This window comes from Glycine max, chromosome 14 (assembly GCF_000004515.6).
Source record: "Glycine max cultivar Williams 82 chromosome 14, Glycine_max_v4.0, whole genome shotgun sequence".
Classification (NCBI taxonomy): domain Eukaryota; kingdom Viridiplantae; phylum Streptophyta; class Magnoliopsida; order Fabales; family Fabaceae; genus Glycine; species Glycine max.
Window position 1 is genome coordinate 24,004,216 of NC_038250.2, and position 26,277 is coordinate 24,030,492.

Below are 26,277 nucleotides of genomic sequence, written 5' to 3' on the forward strand. Positions count from 1 at the left end.
ACAGTTTTATTATTTGGGCTCATTTAGCTAATTTGATGTTTTTAATCTAATTTCAGGAATTAATGAAACATTGGGCTTAATCCGGATTTTGGTTATGGACTTGAAGAGGGCAAATAAAGCAGCGCTTACCTTAGTTAATTTCTAATTAGGAAATTTCGCAATTTTATTTTATGTTGTTCAGTGTTTATTTCGTTTTGGGCCAGAGTATTGTAATAGGGCCCAGTGACTTTGAGTGACTCTTTTTAAATAGCAGCCTTGGGATTCGTGAAGGCATTCTGTTATGCTATTTTCATTATTCAGAGCTTTGGTTTTAGGTTTTCACGTTTTTCTGTTCCCTTGTTACAATTTTCGTTCTTAATGCAAATTTCCGTTTTCTGCTTCTAATTACGAGTTCATTCTTGCTTCTTCTTCTACTTTCATTTACGTTTCTGTTCATTTATGTTTCTGTTCATTTGCGTTTCTGTTTCATGTTTCATTCGCATTTTCTGTTTGAATCCATGGAAGGCTAGATTTTCTGGTGTTGTTTCCTTTTGAGGAAGAAGCCCAACTCTCTTTGAGGTTTCGCTTGTAATGTGGTTTCCTGGCAGTTTTCCCTTCACCAGTTATCCCAATTTCATGAATATTAATTAGTGCACGCTTCGTGTTCGATTAATTGCCTCTGAGCCTAACTTGCGTTCATGCTTAATGGACGAAGGGCTAACTGGTGTATGTGGTGCCTAATCACGTATTGAAAACCCTAAGTTGATTTTCACTTAGTAAATTGAAATAGGGTTGGATTAAGTGGTTGACTGTTAGGGACGAATTCTCCATAACCCAGGATAAGAGAATGGCTTCTGAATCAGAGGAAACAACCCGTTTTTAATATTAGTAGTTTCATATTCCAGTTTACTTGTTTTGCTCTTTAATTACCAAACAACCAAACCCCCCCCCCCAATCGTTACTGTTATTGCAAGTATATTATGAACATTTGGTTTGTCACTGCACGTTGGGAAACGACCTAGGATCACTTCCTAGTTACTGCATTTTCATGTTTATTTGATTCGGGTACGGCCTCGATCAGGGTGCCCCAAACGCTTATTTAAAATTGAATCAAACCAGCCTTCACTAAAATAAAATCATCGCATTAGAAACATTCATACATGCACATGCACATGCATATCTTGTGATAGCAAGGAGCAGAATCGTCTCAGGCCACGGTCAGAAGTCAAGACAAGTCAATAGCAGAAATCAACCAAGGTAAGACGATGACCGGTCACGATTGGCTGCATATTGTTTGTCTCCTACTTGCAGGTACTTAGGGATGGAGGCGAATGGACGATAGGATCGCGACCGACCAATCGTCACCCCTTCCCGGCGCTGGGCCAGCGGAGAACATCGCTGCAAGGCAGCCCAGTATCCTTTGAATTCGTAGTATTTTACTACTATTGTTTGTTTTTTAAGTAATCGACGCCTAATTCTAACTTAAGTAGGTTCAAGTAGGCAAAACGCTAACCCATAAGAGGGGGGGGGGGGAGGCATGGTTAATGCACCTTTTAAAAAAAAAAATTTGGCAGGTTAGCTCGCCTGGGTGAGCAACCCCTGCATTCAAAATATAAAAACGAGGGAGGGGAATGTTTTTTGCATCCAAAAACTCCCCCCCCCCCCTCATTCAAAAGAGAGGACTCACGAAGGCTTGCGGTTTTTGCTCCCTCAAGCCACTTTTGGTTGCCTTTTGCTTTCATTTTTGGTGTTATTACTCACTCCAACAAGAAATGGCCCCGAGGAAGCTTGCCTCAAAGAGATCTAGGAAGGATAAAGCAGCTGAAGGAGCGCTGAGCACCAGCAGCGCTTCGAGGCCATCAAGGGATGGTCATTTCTCTGGGAGTGACGCGTCCAGCTCAGGGACGAAGAGTATACCGACTTCCAGGAGAAGATAGTTCGCCGGCGTTGGGCATCACTGGTTACCCCCATGGCCAAGTTCGACCCAGACATAGTCCTCGAATTTTATGCTAATGCTTGGCCTACAGAGGAGGGCGTGCGAGATATGCGATCCTGGGTGAGGGGTCAGTGAATCCCGTTCGATGCGGATGCTCTCAGTCAGTGCCTGGGATACCCTTTAGTGCTGGAGGAGGGCCAGGAATGCGAGTATGGCCAGAGGAGGAATCGGTCCGACGGGTTCGATGAGGAGGCCATCACCCAGTTGCTATGTATACCGGGGCAGGATTTTGCCCGGACTGCTGCTGGGAGACGGGTGCGGATCATGCGCACCAACATGACCACCCTGACTCAGATCTGGATGACTTTGCTACTCAGCAACATCCAGCCCAACGATCATAATTCCGACCTCCCCTTACCGAAGTGTCAGCTGGTGTACGCCATCCTGACACGGATGAGCATTCACGTGGCTCAGTTAATCGCTGATGCCATCTATCTATTTGCAGGTATGGCGCCTACCAGGCACCCTCTGGACCCGGACAAGTCCAACAGGGCCCTGGAATTTCCTGCTTTGATCACAGGACTCTGCCAGTCGTTCGGAGTCCCCGTCGCGCCTAGCAAGGTGATTCGGCCGTCCATCACCCGAGCTTTCATTGAGAAGTATTGCACACAGAGACAGGCCCAGGGGGATGCTCCGCAGGCTGCACACGCGCCGCCACCTCATCAGGCTGGCCCAGCTGGATCGTTTGATACAGAGCAGTATTTGCGGCATTTGGTTCACCAGCAGGCGGCCGACCACCGAGTGCATGTACAGACCCATGATTGTCTTTACCAGTTGAGCCTCAGCCTGCAGAGCCAGGGTTTTACTTATTTTCCGTGCCCTACTCCGGACCAGTTCAGGGCAGAGGTCGCATGGCCTGGAGATTGGCCTGAGGCCCGGGCAGGAGAGGCGCCAGCAGAGGCTCTCGACGAGGCAGATGAGGCCCGCGAGGACGAGGAGATGACCGATTTACTTGATTTCTTAGGAGGGAGCGGGGCCACATGATTGGGAGATCCCTTGATCCATATTTCTTTTTGTTTCCATTTTTCTTGTTATATATCATCTTATTTTTGTTTGACTATGGGACTAACGTTTGTTTCGTGTTGATTGACTTTTGTTTTGTACATACATATCATTTGAGTTGTTACGTCGGTACTTGTTTCGTTGTTGTCAATAATGTTTGTTGAAATTCCGGAACCGTGTAGAGTTTTTCATTTAGGAACGTCGTCCTAAAAAATAAAATGAACCAAGGAGTTCTCTCTTGATATGCAAAGCAAATTTGAGATGTCGATGATGGGAGAACTAAATTACTTCCTGGGGTTACAAATCAAGCAAACTAAAGAAGGTATATTCGTCAACCAAGCAAAATACTGCAAAGAATTGATCAAAAGATTTGGGATGGAATGTGCAAAGCACATGGCTACACCTATGAGTACTGGCTGTTACTTAGATAATGATGAATCCTGTCAGTCTATAGACATGAAACAATATCAAGGTATGATTGGGTCTCTTCTCTATTTATCTGCTAGTAGACCGGATATCATGTTTAGTGTATGCATGTGTGCTAGGTTCCAATCCAACCCCAAACAATCACATTTGAGTGCAGTAAAAAGGATCATAAGATACCTGTTAGGAACAATCAGTTTAGGATTATGGTATCCAAAGAACTCAACATGTAACTTACTAGGATACTCTGATTCTGACTTTGCCGGATCCAAAAATGATAGAAAGAGCACAAGTGGGACATGTCAATTTATTGGATCTGGTCTTGTATCATGGCATAGTAAGAAACAAAATAATGTTGTTTTATCTACTGCTAAAGCGGAATATATTTCTGTTGGTAGTTGATGTGCCCAAATTTTATGGATGAAGCAACAACTATCTGACTATGGAATCCTTCTTGATCATATACCCATTAGGTGTGACAATACAGGTGCAATAAATCCATCCTAAAATCCAATTCAACACTCTAGAACCAAGCATATAGAAATTAGACACCATTTCTTAAGAGATCATGTTCTGAAGGGAGATTGTGTTCAAGAATTTGTTGATATAAAGAATCAGCTTGCTAATATCTTTACAAAACCTCTCCCTAAGGAAACATTCTTTTCCATTAGGAGAGAATTATGCCTCTTAGATGTTAGTGATTTGGAAAAATAAGGATTGATTGGTTGATTGAAACATTCGTGTTTACTGATTGCTTGAGTTTGATGTTGCCCCACACTTTGGATTTTTGATGTTGCCAAAGGGGGAAAAAATTCAAGAACTTAGAAATCAAGAGAGCTTAAAGAAAGGGGGAGTATAATCTCCAAAAGAAAGGGGGAGTATTTGTATATATTTGTATATACTATCTTGATTTTAGGACTTGTCATCATCAAAAAGGGGGAGATTGTAGAAGCAAAGCTTCAAGAATTATTTTGATGATGCCAAGGAATTTCAAAGATCATTCAAGATGAGTTTCAAGGATGAAGAAAGCAAGATGTCAAGCAAAGCAAAGATCTCAAGATAAGAATTAAGATAGACTCTTAGAAAAGTTTTTGAAAAGCACAAATGATTGGCCAAGTGAGTTTCTATCTTAACAAAAACTTTTCTAAGCATTTTACTCTCTGGTAATCAATTACTAGAGGTTATAATCGATTACTAGTGGCCACAAAGCTTTCTGGAAATGTTTTCAAAGTTATTTTCAAAGTTTTCAAAGCTGTAATCGATTACCAATGCTTTAAAATGATTAAAACTTATTTTGTAAGTGTGTAATCGATTACACATCATGTGTAATCATGTGCAATCGATTACCAGAGCTTTTGAATGTTGGACATTTGAATTTTGAATAAAATTAATTGTGTAATTGATTACGCCAATGCTGTAATCGATTACCAAAGAGGATTTTCGAGAAAATCTTCCGAAAGTCACAACTTTTCATTTGATTTTTGAATGGCCATCAAAGGCATTTAAATAGGTGACTTGGGCACGAATTTTCTTCAGATTTTTCACTGTTCACAAAAGATATAATCCTCTCAAACAAAAATCTCTTATCTTTAAAAATTCCTTGGCCAAAAACTTGTGTTATTCAATAAGGAATTGAGGGCTTCATTGTAACATCTGTCTCTTTCAAGAGAGATCATTTCTTCTTCTTCTTCTTACTTTTGAAAAAGGGCTAAGAGACTGTGAGTCTCTTGTTGTAAAGCATCTGAGCACAAAGGAATGGTTGTCCTTGTGTGTTTCAGAAGGTGTAAAGAATTTGTGAGATAGTGGAACTCCCAAGCAGATTTCTTGGGGACTGGACGTAGGCAACGAACTTTGCCGAACCAGTATAAAAACTGCGTTTGCACTTTCTCTTCCCTTAAACTCTTTTATTTATTGTTGCTTATTGTTTCTATTCAGTGAGTTTAATTTGAATTGTTATCTAGGAATTCATTTTAAAAGGAATCTTGGGACTTGGGTTAAAATCAAAGTAGAATTTTTAATTGGGGAATAGTTTGTGATATCTTAATTCAACCCCCCCTTCTTAAGATATCTGAGGCCACATATCCAACACTTGTTGTATAATTTGAACATTGGAGCATATCAGCCTCCCTTTGAATCATAAAATTAAGGTTTTCAATTTCTTGGGAAAGGACTAAGTTAAAACTTAGAAAATCTTTTTTAAGAATAGTCCTTTCGCTAAGCGCCTGCTTCTCGCTAAGCGCATAATCGTTCATGCGCTAAGCCACCAGTTTCAAGCGCTTAGCGCACAACCCTGGCATTTGAGGCTGATTAATTCCGCTAAGCTAGCCAAGGTTAGCTAAGCCAAAATCAATTCGAGTTGAATTCAGCAAAGCGACAGATTGATTGCTGAGCGATGGCTTCCCTTGGCAAAGTAAGACCCAATGTCGCCAAGCGCAATTCATTGCGGCCAGAATTAAAGGTCATGGAGCTTAGCGCTTAATCTGCTGGCTAAGTGGATATTCTTGCAGTTTAAACTGGATTTGATGCAGCTTAGCGCCATTCATGGTCGCTGAGCTCAATCGCTTGCGACAGTATGCGCGCTAAGCGGGTCTCTTAACCGCTCAGCGCTAGCTCCACTGCACATAAAATACATGATTTTGGTTAAGCGGGCCCAGATCTCAGCTTAGCGAGACTTGTAGGTTTTCTGATTTGCAGATCTCGCTAAGTGGTAGAACTCACGCGCTAGGCTAAGTATAAAAAAAAAAGAAAGAGACAGAGCTTGGCTAAGCGCGAGCTCCGCTAAGCAGCTGGCCTTGAGAAACCAAACGACTCTCCCGCTAAGCGAATGCTTCACTAAGAAGGAGCGTCGAAAAGCACTTGGTTAAGTGTAGCTTCAGTACTTTGACAAGTGTTGAGTGTAAGGAACAGTTCATGATTTTTTTTTCTTCTGCATAAACACTTTTATCTCTTTCTCCTTCCCTCGTCCAATCCAGCATTTGCATTTGGTCTACTGCATCAACGATTCAAGTAAGTTCCATATGATCCTTTTCTTTGTTATTTTGCTCAACCTTAGGTTAGATGACCTTTAAAATTAGCTTTAGGAATTATAGGATTGTAATATGTTTATAAGAAGTTAAAGTTTAGGTATATGTATAGGTTGGCTGTTGTAAAATGTGTGGGAACTTTGCATGTGTGATTTGCTTGTTAGAGGCCCTTCATTTAGAAGACGATGCACTGTTTTTCCTGCTGTCTTTCTGGAAAATGCAACGAACTCACTGAGCGCACTTGCCGCCCTGAGCGAGATTATCAATGCTCATTGAATGTCTTGGAAGAACTCACCGAGCGCACATGTCTCGCTGAGCGAGTGTACCAATAGTACTGTATTCTTCAAAAGAATTCGTTGAGTGTGTGCATTGCGCTAAGCGATCTGACTTGTAGAGGATGAATGTTCATCCTCTTGATAAGTACTTGTGGCTAAGCAAGGCTGATTCGCTAAGCCTAGGCAACATAGAAAATTTTTATTTTATGCTGATAGTTGTGTGCTAAGCGAATATCCCTGCGCCAAGCGAATTTCTTTGCAGCAGTTATTGAACTGAGCGACCCAGTTCGCTAAGCTCCCATAACTTAGTAAAATTTGTGAAAATTTTACTATGTAATACCGCTAAGCGCGGCTCAGGGAGGGCTAAGTGCATATCATTGGGACTGATCTTAGGCTTAGCGGGCTCTATAGGTCGCTAAGTGAGTATAAGCTCTCTTGAAAACTCGCTAAGCAACCTTTACTTCACCAAGCGATATATCTTGTTTTGTGAGGACCGCTAAGCGAATGATATTTCGCTAAGCGGCCTTTATCTTCCTGTTGACAAGAAAGAGAGCAAGAGTTGAAGACATCCCTTCATCCTCCAACTTACCTCCTCCGACAGCAACCATGGAACCAAATGCCCAACAAGCACCAACCATAATTCCTATGTTACAAAGCTTATTCCGAGGGTAGCTGATGATTGTATACAACTAGCAGCAATTAGCTCACAACAGGCCAATAATATCAAGGAACAATTTCTGGACAAGGTGGCCAGGCCTGAAGCCCAGCTTCCTCTGGTAAGAGCCCCCGAGGTTGTTCCTCCCAGTCCTATTCCAACAAGGACAGAGCCTGCACTAGCTGAGTGGCAACCTCCAGTAGTAGACCCACCTGCTTCTCCGGAGGTTGAGATACTATCTCCTCCACCAGCTCCACCGACACCACCTTTGATACTCATTCCTGATGACTCAGATGCTGAAGCTGCTGCTCATACTGACTCACCAGCCTACTACCTAGAGGATGGTTCGAATTTTTTTGACTGGATGGATTAGTGAGGAAGTTGTGGTTCATCTTGACAAGAATGTGGATATTTCTGAAGAGTTTATGCTACTTTTTGTGCTTTTTGATCTATTAGTATAATTATGGTGTTAATACATTAATTACTTTTTATTAGTTTTGTGCATGAGTAGTGTAGTTGCTCATCCTGAAGCATCTAGAACAGTTTAACTTAGCTTTTGTTGGTATGGCAGTGAAATAGTTTATTTTTTTTGTGAAATGGATATATGCCTTGTTTTAAATTGAATGCATGCTTAAGATGAGATCTGTGTTTCTTTTCATGAATTTGAATGAATATGCATGTTGAACAAAGAAAGAACAAGAGTGTGAACTTATAGTAGAATTGTTAGTCAATAGACAGACTGATTGTGAAAGCAAAAGCTTGAACCAAAAACCGGTGAGAGTGTGACCTTACTTTGTGAGTGAACGACTGACTGTGAGTAATGATCTTTGCATGAATCTCTGAATTCTAGAATGATATGTATAACTTAGAACATGATGAAGGCCATGATTTATATATACACAAGCTCTTTTGACCAAATAACTCACCTTGAATGATAACTGTATCTTTTGCTCCTTCTATAAGCTGAATGATTTTTGTCATGAATTGAACCCTAAACATAAATGATTATCTCCTGATACCTTGTTTAGTTTCTAAGAGAGTATATGGTTCAAGGCAAATTTACTCTAAATTTGGGGGAGGAAAGTGAATTAGAATGAAAAGAAAAAAGGTTAAGCATCAACACACACAACAAATAAGTTGTATGTTAAAAAAAAAAAGAAGGAAAGAATAAGTGTGTTGTTTCAATAAAGTCAAAAGCGACTTAAGAGAAGAAAAAAAAATAGTGAGAAGGCTACTTGTATGATACAAGAAAAGATCATTGGGATAAGTCTAGGACTTGTGCTCTCTTAGAATCTAAACCTTTGAATCCTAGAAAAACCAATGAATTTTTGTAGCCAAACCTCACTACAAGCCTGAGAAAGTCATTCTGATTCTATTTATACATTTCTGACTTGATGGCATGAGATGAAATGCAAAGATTGGACCTTCCGTTAGTTGTTATCAATGAATAACTTAAACACTTGTGCTTGAGTGAAACAGTAGCCGTGAGACTGTGGTTTGAGCTACTTTCCTTGATGTCTGTCTTATGATTAACTTCATCTAACTGTATAGTTCACATTTTGTTCTCCTCTTTGTCTAGTTGCATATTCTGTGAAAACAAGTGATAGGTACACATTGCTTCATCTTTCTCAACATGCAATCAATCATTTTGATGCATACACCTTTGTACATAAACACTGCATGTTTTACCACTTGAGGACAAGTGAGTTGTTTTCTTTTGCTTGAGGACAAGCAAAACTGTAAATTTGGGGGAGTTAGTCGGTGAAAATGACTAACTTTTGTGTATAAAACTTGTGTATATTGTATCAAACTTCTCCAATTTATAGTTGTTTTGTAATATTATAAGTACTTTCTGTTAAATATAGGTAATAGATAATTTATACTTTTGTTTTGTGTGTTTAATAATCAATTTCTCTTAATTTCAGGTTAATTAGGCAAATTGGCAAAAATGTTGTTTTCACCTTCTCGCTAAGACAATCTGCTAGCTTAGCGAGCATTCGCTAAGCGCGACACTCAGTGGCTAAGCGCGAGGAATAATCCAGAAGAAGATGAGCTGTCAGGTTCGCTGAGCGCACCGCTCCAGGTCATCAAGCGCACCGCTTCAACTCATCCGCCAAGCGAGAGAGGTGCGTTAAGCCAAAATCCACTTATGCGCGCTAAGCGATTCAGATTTGTGCTAAGCGCGCGAGCACGGACCAACCCACCTATTTAAGCTTGAAATTAGATTTTTTATGGGAGTTTGGCATTTTTTCTTGAGAAGCCTCTGCATGCACAAGAGTCTGGCCTTGGCTTGAAGCTTTTGCATGGGTAGGAAGTTCTAGAGAGAGAAAGGTCCAAGTTCCATAGAGTTATGAGACATTTTGCTGTGTGAAGATCTGCAGAGACGAGAGCTCGAAGCAAAAGCCTTTCTGAGAGCTTGAGATGAGTTTGTGAGTGATTGAGAGATCCTAGAGGTGGAGGAGACATCCTCACCACTTGTATTTTTGCAATCTTTCATCTTGTTCTTCTTTGTGTTGTAAAGGAGGTTTCCGGACCATGTGTCTTGATGCAGTCCTAGTTTGAGTTTAGACTTACAAGAGGAATCTGTGGACGAGGCTTGATCAGGATTAGGCTAGGCTATCATGAGGAATCGGGGTCTAGCAGTCTAGGAGACAACATAGGAATACACGAGCATTGTTAGATAGAGAACATCCATTTTAGCATCAGGAACCTATTAGGAAGACCAACGTGTTCTCTACTTGTTTTTACACAACATTTCTCTTGCGTGATTTTCTTTCTTTTTGCATAAATAGTTTATATACTTGTTCATAACCACAATCATCTTTTCATAACAGACACCTATTTACCGAAATAGCTTGCCAGATAACACAAGTTCCCTGAGAGTTCGATACTCGGTTCTTACTGTTTTATACTACTTGTGCGATCCGGTACACTTGCCGGCCGCGAACACTCCTGCCAAAAAACAACATTCGGGAAGTTAGTTCACAAAATACGACTCCTTTCAACATGAAAAATGCCAATGCAAATTTGGGTGAACTCACACACATTCAAGGCATTTTGTTACCTAAGTTACATACACGCATTTCAAAGCATTTTGGCCACCTTAAGATCATATACATGCATTTTCAAAGTATTTTTGCCAACAAAAACGCACACCCGCATACCCAAGTATCTTGGCTACCTAAAAAATGTGTATGCACATATTCAAGTTGTAGAAGCAAAGCTTCATGATTAATCAAGAATGATTCAAAGATGTTTTGATGATAACCAAGGTGATGACAAAAAGCTCAAAGGTCAATCAAAGAATGAGTTCAAGATGTTCAAGATAGAATCAAGAACGCTTCAAGATTCAAGGATCAAGCTTCCAAGAATCAAAGAGAACAAGGGAGGGTACATCCCTTGTGGATCTTTGCTTGTAAAAGGATTTTTACAAGGTTGAAAGAAATCTCAAGGACCGCAGGTCGCTTGGGGACTGGATGTAGGCACTAGTTGTTGCCGAACCAGTACAAAAACTCTTGTGTGTTTGTCTCCTTCTTCCCTACTCTTTTACTTTCCACTGTGCATTTTAATTTTCGCCTTTACTTTTGGTTAAGTTTCTCTTCTACTCCTTATTCTCTTAACAACATAGTAAAAGCCTTAGAAGAGTAAAATTTTTAATTGGTAAAGGTTTAGGAATAATTAATTCAACCCCCCCTTCTTAATTATTCTGAGGCCACTTGATCCAACACAAGTATTTTGTTACCTAAATTACATATTTAAGTATTTCGCTACTTAACATGCAAAGAAACGCATTTTTAAAGCACTTAAATTAATTAAATTAACAAAGTATCTTGGCTACCCGCGTTAATTCAAGCAATATATGCACATCTAATTAAAGGAAATATTTTTGCTACCCACACGATTGACAAAGGTATTTTGTCACCTACATCAATTAAATCAACGAGGCATCTTGTCTACTTTTATTCATTCAAGTATTTCTAATGGTGGCATTTTTGCTACCTACATAACCAACAAGGGTATTTTGCCACCTAAAATAATTAGGAATATAACAAAGGCATTTTCACTACCTATTAATTGGGGTATTTTTGCTACCTAAGGTATTTGAGGCATCTGAGGTATTTTTGCTACCTAATGCACTTGAGGTATTTTTGCTACCTAATGCACTTGAGGAATTTTTGCTACCTAAGGCACTTGAGGTATTTTTGCTACCTAATGTACTTGAGGTATTTTGGCTACCTAAGACACTTGAGGTATTTTTGCTACCTAATGCACTTGAGGTATTTTTGCTACCTAAGGAACTTGAGGTATTTTTGCTATTTCATTCACATCTTATTCATATATATATATGCACATTTGAGAGAAAATTTCATGCTATACACATATTTGCATTCATTTGAAAAGCAATTACGCATTCATGGGAAAGGCAGAAATTTTTACTACTCCTTCATATTTTGAAAAGCAATTTCATGCCATATGCTCCCATTTGAGAAGCATTTTCGTGCCATTTTCAGCACCCATGCATATTGGCAAAGCACTTTACTACCTACCCAATACACATACTCATTATCAACAAGTGTTTCATATCGTTTAGGCACAAAGAAACCATCATGGTGCAGTGCTTACCAAATGCTGGCCGAAAGGGGAGCCCCACCTAATATGCTATCACTTTTGTGCTCTCTTGCACCCAAAATCAAAGGCTTGAGTTCCTATGACTAAGTCACATTCGGGCATTTATTCTAGTCCATACAGGTTGTCCCTAAACTCAACATTGGCAGCCACTCATGCCTAAACCAGTTCCATAAGCAAAATTCATAGAATTGTGCTTAAATGCACCTGAGGCATTTCACCGAGTACTTGGCGGGCGCACCTTTAGGAATGAAAAAGTGGGGAATAGGGGAAATATGACATGCCCAATTGCTTCAGAACACACCATAGGCCTAAGGCCATCCCTTACAATCTCCCAATTTAACAAGCCAAGCACAAATTCAAGGACAAATTGCTTCCCAGATTTGAGCTAATGCATACAATTTAGAGCACAAAAATACATCAACGGAAAGCTAGAGAACCAAATGATAGTTTACTTACTTGTATGGAGTGAACAAGGACACTAAAATGGAATCAAGAAGCACAAAAATGGTGGCCTAGGGTCAGAAAACCGCCAATCCCTTGGGTGCTGCGTTGTTGAGTGAGGGGGAGAAGTTTTTGGTGAAAAAAAAAATCACCCTTCCCCCCTCTTCATAACCTTTTTTGTACCAGGGGTGCTCGCCCAAGCGAGCTCAGCCAGCCCAGGCGAGCTAACCTTGTGGTTTTTTTTTTTTGCAAAATTCCTTGCAAAAATTTGTGTTCCCTATGGGTTGGTGCTTGTTTAATTTGAGTTCCCAGAATCAAGAACAAACCAGGCGTATTCAACTATAACCTCAGAAGAATAGCTGAATAAATGACAACAACAAGCAGAAACTTTAAAGGATACTAGGTTGGCGCCCCGTAGTGCTTCTTTGATGCCCTGAGCCGGACGTGGGATGATGATCTACCGATCATGGGTCTACCGTCTGCTCGTTCCCGTTCCTAAGTCTTTGAATGCAGGAAATGGCATGACGTAGTAAAACATGACTACGCTACCACTTACCTTGGCTTATCTTTATCTCGGATTCGGCACGGTATTGACCATTGCTTGAAACAAACCCTTCTCCTGCATTTCGATTCACAGGATAAAAATAATGCATGTGCATGCGTATGCATGAGCAATCTAAACACAACAACTTTAAACAAAAGTCCATCATGTTCAATTTTAATTTAAGTGCTTGCGACATCCCTATGGACTGAGCAAAAAGGCTCAGATAAAGGAAACACCTCTTTAAAGCATAACACGTGGGTTGGAAAATGAAACATCGATCCGACGTTCATTAGAGGTAGTGACCAAAGTTTACAAGAGACAGGGAACTCTGGGGAAAAGAAAACAAACATGCAGCGATTCTCCTAAATACCCCAAGTTTTTAGGCATAGCATCACTTAACGACATCGGCGTTTACGGGTGAAGGCAATTCCTCATCATCCATGTTGGTGAGCACAAGGGCTCCTCCGGAGAAGGCTTTCTATATGATGAAAGGCCCTTCATAGTTTGGGGCCCACTTTCCCTTATTGTCTCTTAGTGCTTGGGAGACTTTCTTCAGCACCAGGTCTCCTTCGCTGAACTTACGCGGGTGTACCTTCTTGTCGAAAGTGTTCTTCACCTGTCTCTGGTACAAACGCCCATGGCTCATAGCGGCCAGACGCTTGCCTTCTATGAGAGTGAGCTAATCAAAACGCGCTTGGGCCCACTCCGATTCCTTTAATCTAGACTCCGCCAAGATTCTCAATGAAGGGACTTCCACCTCAAATGGTAGCACGACCTCTATTCCGTAAACCAACGAAAACGGTGTTGCCCCGATTGATGTGCGCATCGAGGTTCGGTAGCCATGCAGCATGAAAGGGAGCATTTCATGCCAATCTTTGTATGACACCATCATTTTCTGAATAATCTTCTTGATATTCTTATTGGCTGCCTCCACCGCTCCATTCATCTTGGGTCTGTAAGGCGTGGAATTGTGGTGTTGGATCTTGAAGTCCTCGCACATTCCCTCCATTACTTTGTTATTCAAATTGGTGCCATTGTCTGTGATAATTTTCCTTGGCAACTCATATCCGCAGATTATCTTCCTTTTGATGAACCTGACCACCATGCTCCTCGTGACGCTAGCATACGAGGCAGCTTCGACCCACTTGGTAAAGTAGTCGATCGCAACCAAGATGTAGCAATGGCCGTTCGAAGTTTTGGGCTCTATGGCCCCGATCACATCTATCCCCCACATGGAGAAGGGCCATGGCGCTGCCAATATATTCAATGGCAGGGGCGGAGCATTGACATTGTCCGCAAGCGTCTGACATTTGTGACACTTCCTTATGTGGAGGCAACAGTCGCTCTCCATGGTGAGCCAATAATAGCTCGCCCTCAGGATCTTCCTATCCATGGCGTGCCCATTAGCATGCGTCCCGAAGGAACCCTCATAGACCTCCACCAGCATGCGTTTAGCTTCCTTAGCATCCACGCATCGGAGTAAAACCATGTCATGGTTTCTCTTGTATAGTATGCTTCCGCTTAAGAAGAAACTGGCTGCCAATCTCCTTAATGTTCTCTTGTTGTTGTTGGAATCCTATGGTGGGTATTCCTTGCTTTCGACGTATCACTTGATGTCGAAATACCAAGGCTTGCCGTCCTGCTCCTCTTCTATCAAACAACAATGTGAAAGCTTGCTGCGACATCAGAACTCAATGTACGGCAGGTCTCTGTGCGGCGTCAACTGGAACATGGACGCTAAAATGGCAAGCACATCGGCCATTTGATTTTCCTCTCGGGGGACATGGTGGAAAGAGACCTCATCAAAGAACTTAGCCAGCTTCTTGATATGAGCTTGGTAGGGTACCAACTTATGATCCCTAGTTTCCCACTCTCCTCTTAACTGGTGAATCACCAGTGCCGAGTCTCCGTACACCTTGAGCAACTTGACGTTGAAGTCAATTGCTGCCTGGATACCAAGGGTGCATGCTTCATATTCAGTCATGTTGTTGGTGCAGTCGAAACCAAGTCTGGCCGTGAAAGGTATGCATTGATTGTCCGGAGAGACCAATGCTGCCCCAATGCCATGTCTCAGAGTGTTGGACGCTCCATCGAACCACACGATCCATTTGTCCCTATCCTTGTCTAACTTTTCTTCAAATAAGGTCATGATGTCCTCATCCGGGAACTCGGGATGCATGGGTTGATAATCATTGAGAGGTTGCTGAGCCAAATAGTCTGCCAAGGCGCTTCCCTTTATCGCCTTTTGGGTGACGTAGACTATGTCATGTTCTGATAGTAAAACCTTCCATCAAGCGATCTGCCTTGTGAGATCGGGCTCCTCGAAGATGTACTTGACTGGGTCCATCTTAGATACCAACCAGGTGGTATGTCTCAGCATGTACTGTCTTAGACGGTGGGACGCCCATACCAAGGTGCAGTATGTCCTTTCTAGCAGGGAGTAGTTCATCTCATAGGCCGTGAACTTCTTACTTAAGTAGTAGATGACCCGCTCTCTTTTTTCGAACTCATCATGCTGCCCCAGCATGCACCCCATCGACTCATCCAAAATTGTCATGTACAGGATGAGAGGTCTCTTGGGCACTAGCGGCATAAGTACTGGAGGGTTCATAAAGCGTTGTTTGATCCTTCCAAACGATTCTTGACAGTCATCGTTCCAGAGAATAGACTGGTTTTTGCGTAAGAGCTTGAAAAGCGGCTTGCAGGTAGCTGTGAGCTATGATATGAACCTCGCAATGTAGTTCAAACGCCCCAAGAAACCTCGAACGTGCTTCTTGGTACGTAACTCTGGCATCTCGAGGATGGCTTTCACCTTTTCGGGGTCCACCCTTATTCCTTTCTGACATACGACGAAGCCCAGCAGTTTTCTCGACTTGACCCCGAAGGTGCGCTTAGCGGGGTTTAACCTTAATTGATACTTCCTTAGTCTCTCGAATAACCTCCACAAGTTGACAAGGTGTTCTTCCTCAATTTTAGACTTGGCGATCATGTCATCCACGTAGACTTCAATTTCTCTGTGCATCATGTCATGGAACAAAGCCACCATTGCACGTTGATAGGTTGCCCCGGCATTCTTGAGCCCAAAGGACATCACCTTATAGTAGAATGTCCCCCACAGGATGATTAACGTTGTCTTCTCCATGTCCTCTGGTGCCATCTTTATTTGATTGTAACCCGAGAACTCGTCCATGAAGGAAAACAAAGCGAAATTGGTTGTGTTGTCCACAAGGACATCGATGTGTGGTAGAGGGAAATTGTCATTGGGATGAGCTCAGTTTAGGTCTCGATAGTTCACAAACATTCATTCTTAGGGACCGGCACAATGATGGCCACCCACTCGGGGTATCGAGCCACTGCCAAGAAGCCGACATCAAACTACTTTTTTACTTCCTCTTTGATCTTCAACGACATTTTGGGTCTCATTCTCCTTAGCTTTTGTTTCACCGGGGAACAAATGGAGTTCAAAGGAAACCTGTGCTACACAATGTCGTGGCTTAAACCAGGCATGTCTTGGTATGACCAAGCGAAGATGTCTTGGTAGTCCCGTAGTAGAGCCACCAATTCCTCATGGATAGGTGTAGTCATACCTGTGCCCACCTTTACTTCCTTCCTTTCATTGCCGGCACCCAAGTGTATGAGCTTCATCTCTTCTTGGTGCGGTTTCATCTCTCGGTCTTCCTGACCAATTATCCTCTCTAGCTTTGGGGGAAGCTCTATATCTTTGTCTTTTTCATCCTTCATTTGGCTCGTTTCTTACTCGAAATCAACGGCTGGGTCCCCGGTATTAGTACCTTCACGGGACTCATCGTCGGATTTGCATCGTTTAAACGCAACAAATAAACATGCAAATGAATGAGAATGGGTGGAGGTGGGAGTGACCAAATGCCCTTCCACCACAAATTTCAGCTTTTGGTGGAATGTGGAGGGGACGACTCCCACTGAGTGGATCCATGGACACCTCAGTAGGCAGCTACAGGCCGGGTTGATGTCCATCACTTGGAAAGTGACTCGGCGTCTGCCATCGAAGGCCCGGATCACCATGGAACTCGGCCTCAGGTGGGAGGCGTTGAATGAAAACTTCTCCAACATGCTCTTGGGCATCATATTCAGGCTCAAGCCATTTTCGATGAGTACTTTAGCCATAATATGCCGCTTAAGCCGGTGATGTTGGTTACTTTGGCCGACAGTGAGTCGATGTCGATAGTTTCCTCCTTCCTGTCGCTCAGAGAGGCGTACTTCCATGGGACTGTGTGACTATTTTTGTAAGGGAAAGAAACAGGTCTAATGCCCGATACCGCCGAAGGGCCTTTGGGGAGCAGTGCCCTGGTGAAGTGTATCACCAAGGGTTTAGGTTTCCTAGGACTTTCCTTATCTACTGACTGCATGCAGATATGTTGTTCCCTTTCCTCTTCGTTGCTGACTTCAAGCCGACCTTGATCTATTATTTGTTGTAATAGATCCCCTACCGCTGAATATGTTTCCATGTCATGCGGCATGCCCGGATGCATTAAACCGGAATCCTTCTTACGCCCACTGCGAGGGATTACGCCCGCATCTTGTAAGGCTTCGTAGATAAACCATCAACGGGTTGTCACATCCTTTAAATGTTTAGGCCTGTGTGACCTACACACCTCAATGGCATTAACAGCCACCTCTCCATGATTGGCGAGTAGGTTTGTCTTTACATTTGGTCCGTCCTCTTGGAACGTCATCCATCCGGCCTTCATTAAACTTTTGACCTTGTGTTTCAAAGCCATGCATGTTCGACTGAGTGCCTCAGGGTTCCCCCATGGTACTTGTAGGTCGCACTGGGGTTATACCATTTTGGGAAAGGAGACTGGTAGATCTTCCCCGGAGTCACTACTACCAATTGGTTGGCAATGAGAGATGGCAAGAAGCCAATCCCAAGGTGGGCATTGCCGGCCGGGCGAGGCTGAGCTCGAGCCGAAGCCTATAGGGGCCCCCTCTGTGTTGATGCAAGCATCCTTGGTGGGGCGGGCGCTATGTTGGAAGAGCATCCGGCATGGGCCGAAAAGCTCGGGTGATGTTGTCCATATTGGTGGGTACCGTGGGAGGTTTGCTACGGCTTGGGCCACACGGGCGTTGAAGAGACAGTGTGGGCGTCTCCCTCCTTCCTCTTTGCCCCAGCTATTTTGGTCCTCCAATTGCTGGTACCGGCGAGGGAGACATAATCAAATTTCCCCCTCTTCAAACCCACTTCGATCCTTTCTCCAGCGAATACCAAGTCCGCGAAGCTGGAGGGCATGTAACCCACTAACTTCTCATAGTAAAATACGGGTAGGGTATCCAATATCATTGTAATCATTTCCCTCTCGACCATGGGAGGGGCCACTTGTGCTAGTAGATCTCTCCAACATTGAGCATATTCTTTGAAAGACTCATGCTCCTGCTTACTCATGTTCTGCAGTTGGGTTCTATCGGCATCCATATCGGTGTTGTACTGATACTACCTGATGAAGGCAGTAATCAGATCCTTCCAAGTGCGGATGCGGGAAGCTTCTTAGTTAGTGTACAAGATGACCGCTGACCCGGCCAAACTATCTTGAAAGAAGTGCATCAATAACTTCTCATCCCTGGAATATGCACCCATCTTCCGACAGTACATCTTTAAGTGATTTTTAGGACAAGTCGTCCCTTTGTACCTATCGAAATCAGGTACTTTGAACTTCGGTGGAATGATGACATCCGGCACCAAGCACAGGTCGGTCATGTCCGCGAAAGGATAATCGCCAAACCTTTTGATGGCTCTCAGTCTCTTTTCGATGAGATCGAGTTTTTCCTTTCCTTCCACTATCGGAGACGGCCCTCCCACAGATATAAGTACTGGCTGCATTGGGCGAGGCTGAGGTACTCCCGCGATGTTGGGCTGAGGTAGCGCGTTGGGTGCTGGCCCCTCGGTGGGAAAAGGGGGGTAGGAGTCGACATCCCCATGAGTGCACTCTCGAGGATCCTCGTGGGCACTGTCGGGATGTCGAGGAGGCTGCCCTTCGAGGGTGAGAGGAGTAACATGACCCATGTCATCGTGCATGGTCAATGGTGTGTAGTTGGGCAGTAAACGGTAGAGGTAAGCATCTTGGTTGTACCCCAGATGGAGGTTGTTGGCATGCCCCAGTGTGTTTCTCCCTCGTCCCAAAATTTCTGGAATGGGATGATGTGCCGCGGTCGGGAGAACTGGTCTACTTCAGCGATTGTGCTGGCAGCGGCAGCTGTGGCCGCATTACTCTCCATTAGTCGCTTCATTCCCAGCATGGCTTCCACCATAGAAGCCCTTTGATCTTTTAAAGCCAACATGTCGGCTTTCATCTATTCATGTACCTCGTCTAAGTCACCCATCGTCCTAGACTTAGATCGGGTGCGATAGGGATGCCTTGGGGCGCGCTTAGTTATGATGCCTTCCCTCAAAAGACAAAATGTGAGGAGTATGTAACAAGGAATTTAAACATGAATGCATGCTAGAGATAAAGTGTCGGAGCATTTGATTCACACTGGCCTTTTGGAGCAAACTCATGGGATAAACATTTTATTTGAAAAAGTTTTAACCAGTCAAGATCTGAGTGACAATACAACCTCCCTAACGGTTCCTAATTATATGGGCCATCAAGTCTATCACATGCTGACAATAGTTGAGGAGCCTATGGATTTCCTCGGGGGCGAAGTATACGTCCGCCATTGCTTTGGCCTTTGCTAGTAATCGGGGAAGATCTGGACTCCTGTTCAAAGTAAGGGCGAATCGGTCCATCCACATCATCGCTTCTCGATGCAATGAGTCAATCACCCTTCCCCTTGCCTCCTTTTATGTGTACACTTGGGCATACTCATCCACCACCTTGTGCTTGTGGGCCATAACCAAATCCAATTCTTCTTTCTACTTGCTGATGATGGCCAACATGTTTGCTTCGGTCTCGCTCAGCTGTTGAGATAAGATCCTTTTGGACCTCAGACAAGTCTTCAATTCGTCCTTCTGAATCATGCCTTCTATTTGTGACTGGTCCCTTTCCTCTCTTCGGAGTTTAAGTTTGTTGTTACTGTCCCACAAAGCCCCTCGGAACTTGTTCCGGCCGTGTTCTTCCATGTGGGCCCTTTTGGTCTCTTGCTCCAAGGCCTTGGCGGTGGCTATGTTGATGTCTCTCAGTTTGTTGTTCTCATTTCGGAGCCTGGCGGCTGTTGACTTGAACTTTTCCTTGACTGCTTGGGCTTTCTCAAGCTCCATTTTGAGGGCTTGCACCTCTTCGCTTTATTCTGGGGCTTTAGCCTCCTCCTCCTTAGCGGCTCTCAGCTTCGGGAGCCAATCCAGACCTTGTGCGTAGGCTTCCAACCACCTATGGTAGCCGCCGACGACCCCGTTGCTACTTCCCCTAAGTTCTTTTTCTTTCTTTTGCACCATCTCCCATGCCTTGCAGACTCCTTGAAGAACCTCTGTGTTGGAGCTACTGAAACCTCGTGCAATAAAAGGTGTGAGGCTTTCCTCTGACAGTGCTCCCCTCATAGGGTAGCCAAGTTGTCTTATGGCGAGGACGGGATTATAAAATGCAACCCCTCATCCCCATCAAGGGGACGTTTGGAAATCCTCCACATGAGAAAAGAATCTCGGTTCTTCCTTCCTTCTATCGAGGAAACTAATTGACGGACGCTCCTTCTTTGCTTGCTAAGAGTCGGTTCCAATTTGTCTCTCTTTTCTTGGCGCACAAACAGTGACCTTCTAGCGGGCAAACATGTCTCTCTTCTTGGTGGAAAATGTGTGAGACTAACCACACGTAAAGGGTCGGTGTGCAGCAAACAATCCTTGCACTACTCTTCTCCCATCTACGGTCGAATGTGTCGTACAGGTCGGCTAAGATAGCGACGACCGGGCTTTCCTTGCTGTCATGAAAGGCAAGGAAAACATCAATTGCCGCTAGGTCCACTAATCCATCCATGTTTGGAAAGAGGACAACTCCGAAGATCAAGAGTTCCAGGACATCAATGAAAAGAGCCCATTCGTTTTAACTTGCCAAGGCTCTTGCCTTCTCTTCCATACACTTCCTTGGTACTCCAACCACTCCATTTTCGATTTGCTACCCTCGGTCCAATTCCTGCACCAAGATTTTGACTATTTTGGCAATTCTAACCAAAGAAGGATAGAACCCCGAGAAAAGATATTTTTCCTTCCTCCCAGTGGGCATCTCAGGATCTCTTCAAACTCTTCCACTGTGGTCGCTAACTAGAAGTCCCTAAAGGTGAAGCACCTCAAGGGCTGGTCATAATACTGGGCGAGGGAGGCAATGGCCTCCACAGAGACCTCTATCGTAGTTAGTTAGGTCCCAGATCTTCCCATAGGCTTTGCGGAAGGCTTGCCATTGGAGTTGACCATCAACTGTCCTAATTCTCTCAGACCGGCGACTCCAAGGCTCTTGATCTTGACTTGATAGAACCTCTTTTTAAGCAAAGGCGCCTGACCTGATTTCATGTGTTACTAGAGTGAAAAAAGTCCTGTGCGAATCAGTACTTCGACATCTACCATGGGTGAAATGGATGAATGCATGAAGAAATGCTTACGCGATGCATGACGCAGATGTATTTTACAGACACGAGAGCCCGGAAGATTATCTCTTCTTAATTACAACATTTGGGCAGCACAGTGCCCCACACATATACTTAAGAAGGTGACACGGACCTTCCTACTTCTCGTGACAAATGACAGGACCAAAATACAACGCAAGCGCGATGACGCAATGCAGACGCGCAAAAGCACAACACGGGGATGTACACAGTATGGCAATATCCACAAATAATCATACAACAATGGCATACATGACATTTAGGTTATATGCATGGTAGGGTTTAAAAGGCATGCAACGTGTTCGCTTCGTGCCCCTATTTTAGGGACCTAAATGGGAGGAACTAAAAAGGCTTTTAGTGATAATTCCTAAGGTGGTCGTATCTCTCTTGATGGTTTCTAGAGGTATCATCCCCTTCGAAAAACATATTGCGGCAGTAGGGACTATCAGCAACAATATGTTATCAAAGAGAAAAACTCTAGATGAGGGTTCACTGTTATCAAGCAAGTCGGAGACCCAGCATGACCACAGATTCACCTCCACTCCTTATGTTCCCATGGACCCGGGTATATGGCCCCTTTTGAACTCATTGTGTGTGCAAAAAGGTGTTGGTGTTGTGTGCATGAAATGAATACATATTTATCTCATGCATACATTAAAACACGCTTACAACATCAAAGAAGTTTATACAAGAACATAAAGGAAAAGGGAAACTGATGAAAGGGAAAACAAAACTTTTACACAAAAGATTAATAGGCCTAACTATCTAAAAATTGTCCCCAGCGGAGTCGCCAACTGTCGCAACCTACCCTTTGACAGGAGGGTGACGCGAGACTCACGGGTGCATCTTCCAAGGAAGGAAAACGTGCGGAGTCGCCACCAATGTTTATTCGGGGAAAACGTCGGGAAAACCAAAACGTGTGGTCTATGAATTTTAAGTGTGAAAGGTTCGGGAGTTGTTTTTACGCACGGGGAAGGTATTAGCACCCCACGCGTCCGTCACAAGGGACGACAATCTCTAATCAAGTGTGCAAGACATGACTTCAAAATTTATTTATTTTCCCTTTTTATGTTTTTTAGCTTTTTATGGGCTTTTTTGTATTTTTTATCTTTTTGTGGTCGCCAACGGTGTTTCCCTTGCTCCTACGTATCCTCAATTGTAATGAAGAAATCAGACCTATGTAGTTCTTTTAGAACTGAAAGTTGGTTAAGTTGTTCTCATCTTTTTCCGCAAGATATATTTTAACCAAACAAAAGTCGTCTAAGGCATTGGACCTTTAAACAATCCTTTGATTTTTGAAAAGGAGAGAAATGTTAAAGCATTGGACCATTAACGATCTCTTGGGGGTGGTCGACAAAAGTGGGGCTTTTGCTCCTACGTATCCTCAATTGCGATGAGGAACTCAGACCTACGTATGTGTTGATTTTATGCTTTTGAACGGTCCATGTTAACCGGAAAAAAAAAAAGCAAAGAGGATCGTTTAAGGCGTTGGACCTTAAGACGATTTTAAGTGACTTTTGCGGACAAAGCTTGATTTGTGAGTTGATTTTAGCCTTAGTTTCACTTTGATTATTAGTCAATTTATTCAAGGAAACTTTCAAAGAAAAACGTTTGATTGATTTTTTTTTTATTATTTTATTCAAAGATTTTTTATTATGTTATTATTATTTTTTTCAAGATATTTTGATTATTTTATTATTATTTTGCCTTTTTTGATTTAACCAAGGTTACAGCGTGAACGGCTGGTTAGATTTCATTTTAACAGTGATTAAATGAGATTACAACACAAATGATTGGTTGGAATTCATTTTATCATTTATTAGGCGAGATAACGGCTTAAACGATCGGTTAAAGCTCATTAAAAACGAAAAAATGGGGGTACGAAAGGTAAATGACATGAAAGTGGAAGTACACGAAGCAAGAGTGGACCACTGAAGGTGCATAGAATGAATGGAAAGATTCGATTTCAGGAACTTACCGGTTGAAGATCGAAGAACAGAAAAAGAACGGTGAAGAACTTCCACGGAATCACTTATAGAAATGTCTCAGAAATGTTACGGAAGCGTCTCAGCTTGGATTTTTCTCCTTCTCTCTCTTCTCTCACTAATTTTAAGTGATTTCTAGTGCAAAAAATATGCTTGACGAATTTGTTCTACCCCTTCCCCTATTTATAGGAGAAAAGGGGGAGGTGGTTGCCGCCTTGCTCGCCCAGGCGAGCTGGGTTGCTTCCACCTGAAGGAATCTCCTTTCTCCAAAACATCCAGGAAGGGCCCAAGTGGGCTAGATTGCTATTTAGACCCCACAGTTTACTAAATACACCCCATTTTCGTGTTTTTGGGCTGATTTCTTTCCGAAACATTGTGAAACTTTACGGATTACGCAATGATACTTGTTTTCCTTCCAAAACGGTTCGAAACTTCATGGATTACGCAATGATGCTTCTTTCCCCTTCCGAAATGTTGCAAAACTTTACAGATTATGCAACAACGCTTGTTTGGACTTCCAGAATGTTGCAAAACTTTACGGATTACGCAACAATGCTCGCTTTGACTTCCAGAGTGTTGCGAAACTTCACAGATTACGCAACAAAGCTTATTTTGACTTCCAGAGAGTCCACACAAAGTTTGCAAGCCGACCGCCAGTGTCCCCGGATGAAATTAGGGTATGATAGGGGCCAATAGAACTTTTCTTTGAGTAAAACAAGGTTCTTGTCTATCCAAAAGTGGCCCAGGAGCCCACCCTCATGGCTTTCTTTCACAAGTAATTTCCTGATGGATCCTTTGGAGTATGCAAAGCTTTCCCTCTTTGAACAAATACCCGTCAGCCAGATAGAATCCATCTTGGGCCTTTTTCCCATAACTCTCATAAATGGGAGAGAAATGTTCATTTGAAGCATACATTTCCATAATGTTTGAGCTCCTAGGGAGCAAAACAATGTGTGCCTCCTAGAGAGGGCATCAGCTACCACATTTGTTTTTCCGTTTTTGTATTTGATAACATATGGACATTGCTCTAGGTACTCTACCCATTTTGCATGCCTTTTGTTTAACTTGCTTTTCCCTATAATGTACTTAAGTGATTCATGATCATTATGAATGACAAATTCCTTGGAAACAAGGTAATGTTCCCAAGTTTGGAGGGCTCTTATTAAGGCATAAAGCTCTTTATCATAGGTAGGGTAGTTGAGGGTGGCACCATGAAGTTTTTCACTAAAATTAGCAATAGGGTGCCCACCTTGTAACAATATGTTTGATTTCCCTTGCGGTTACTTTTTGTTCCACTTTTTCTTCTTTTTTTATTCTTTCTTTTTCTTTTTCTTTTATTGGTGTCTCTTCTTCCTTATCATCTTTAGCCTCCTCATTAATCTCTTCAAGTTCTACAAAATCAAAAACAGGTTCAAGTGCTGGCTTAGGTGCCAACTGTTGTTTATATTCCTCCATCTTCTTCTCAACTTCACTCTCATCCACATGGATTTCCATTTTGCTTCTAGTCATCATAGCTTTACACTCTTCCTTGGGATTTTTCTTTGTATTAACTGTAAAACTGCTTGATGATCTATCCGCCAATTGCTTTGCAAGCTGTCCCACTTGGACCTCCAGATTCTTTATAGCAGACTTTGTGCTCTTCTGGTTGGACATAGAGACCTGCATGAACTGAGCTAGAGTCCCTTCCAGCTTCGTTGTGCGATCATAGTGACTAGGCCCTTGTTGTTGTGGCCTTGTGGATGGTCCACCTTGATCTCTATTGAATTGATTTCCAGGGTGATTCCTCCATTGTCCCTGCTGTTGATTGTATTGTTGGCCATGTTGGAATCCAGAAAATTCTCCTGCATGAATTGTTAGTCAAAAGAATCAGTAAATCAAAGAAAGCAAAAATAAAGCAATGTTGCAAAATTGAACAAAACTCTACTAACAGCTTAGTTCCCCGGCAACGGGGCCATAAATACTTTGTTGGATTTCCCCTACAATTACTTTTTGTTCCATTTTTTCTAAGCACAAATATATTCAAGGGAAATCTGGTTTACCGGAAAGCACACCGAATCATCAAGTATTTAAAAATTAAAATGGATGAATCCGAGTATCGAACACAGGGAACTAATGTTAGCCTGAGTTAAGTTCAGAAATGAAGCATTGTTGAGAGAACATGTATGATTGATAATCTCAAATAGAATTTAAACTAAACCATTATGCTAAAAGCTATAAAATGCAAGGTAAGTAAAAGTGACAACAGTAGGTAGAAATGTTGGGTCTTTCTAACAAATGAGCTAAAGCATATAAATATATTTCTCTAATCAATCATGCTTTTGTGTTCCATGTTGTAGCCTAAATTACTAAACCTCGATCCCTCGTCAAACCGAATCAATCCAGGCTACGCCCTTAGATCCCTCTTATTGGACTAGGCTCAATTTAGACGACCCTCTCAGGTTTAGACTAACTTAAACTGAGTTTCGTCCAGTGATCCCTCTTGTAAGACTAGGCTCAGCTCAAGCAGCTTATGAAAGTTTAGCCTAACTTAGCCTAAGCTTCGTCCACAGATCCCTCTTGTAAGACTAGGCCTAGACTAAATAGCATTATTGTAACAACATAATTAAAACCAAAACTTAATCTACAGATCCCTCTTGTAGGACTAAGTTTCAATTCTGCTTCATTCAAGTTCTAAGGTAACAGTACATTTCCCAATGCTAAAGTTACCTAACTATGCACACAAATGGATGATCAGACCAAAAGCATATAAACATTAAGCATTGAACA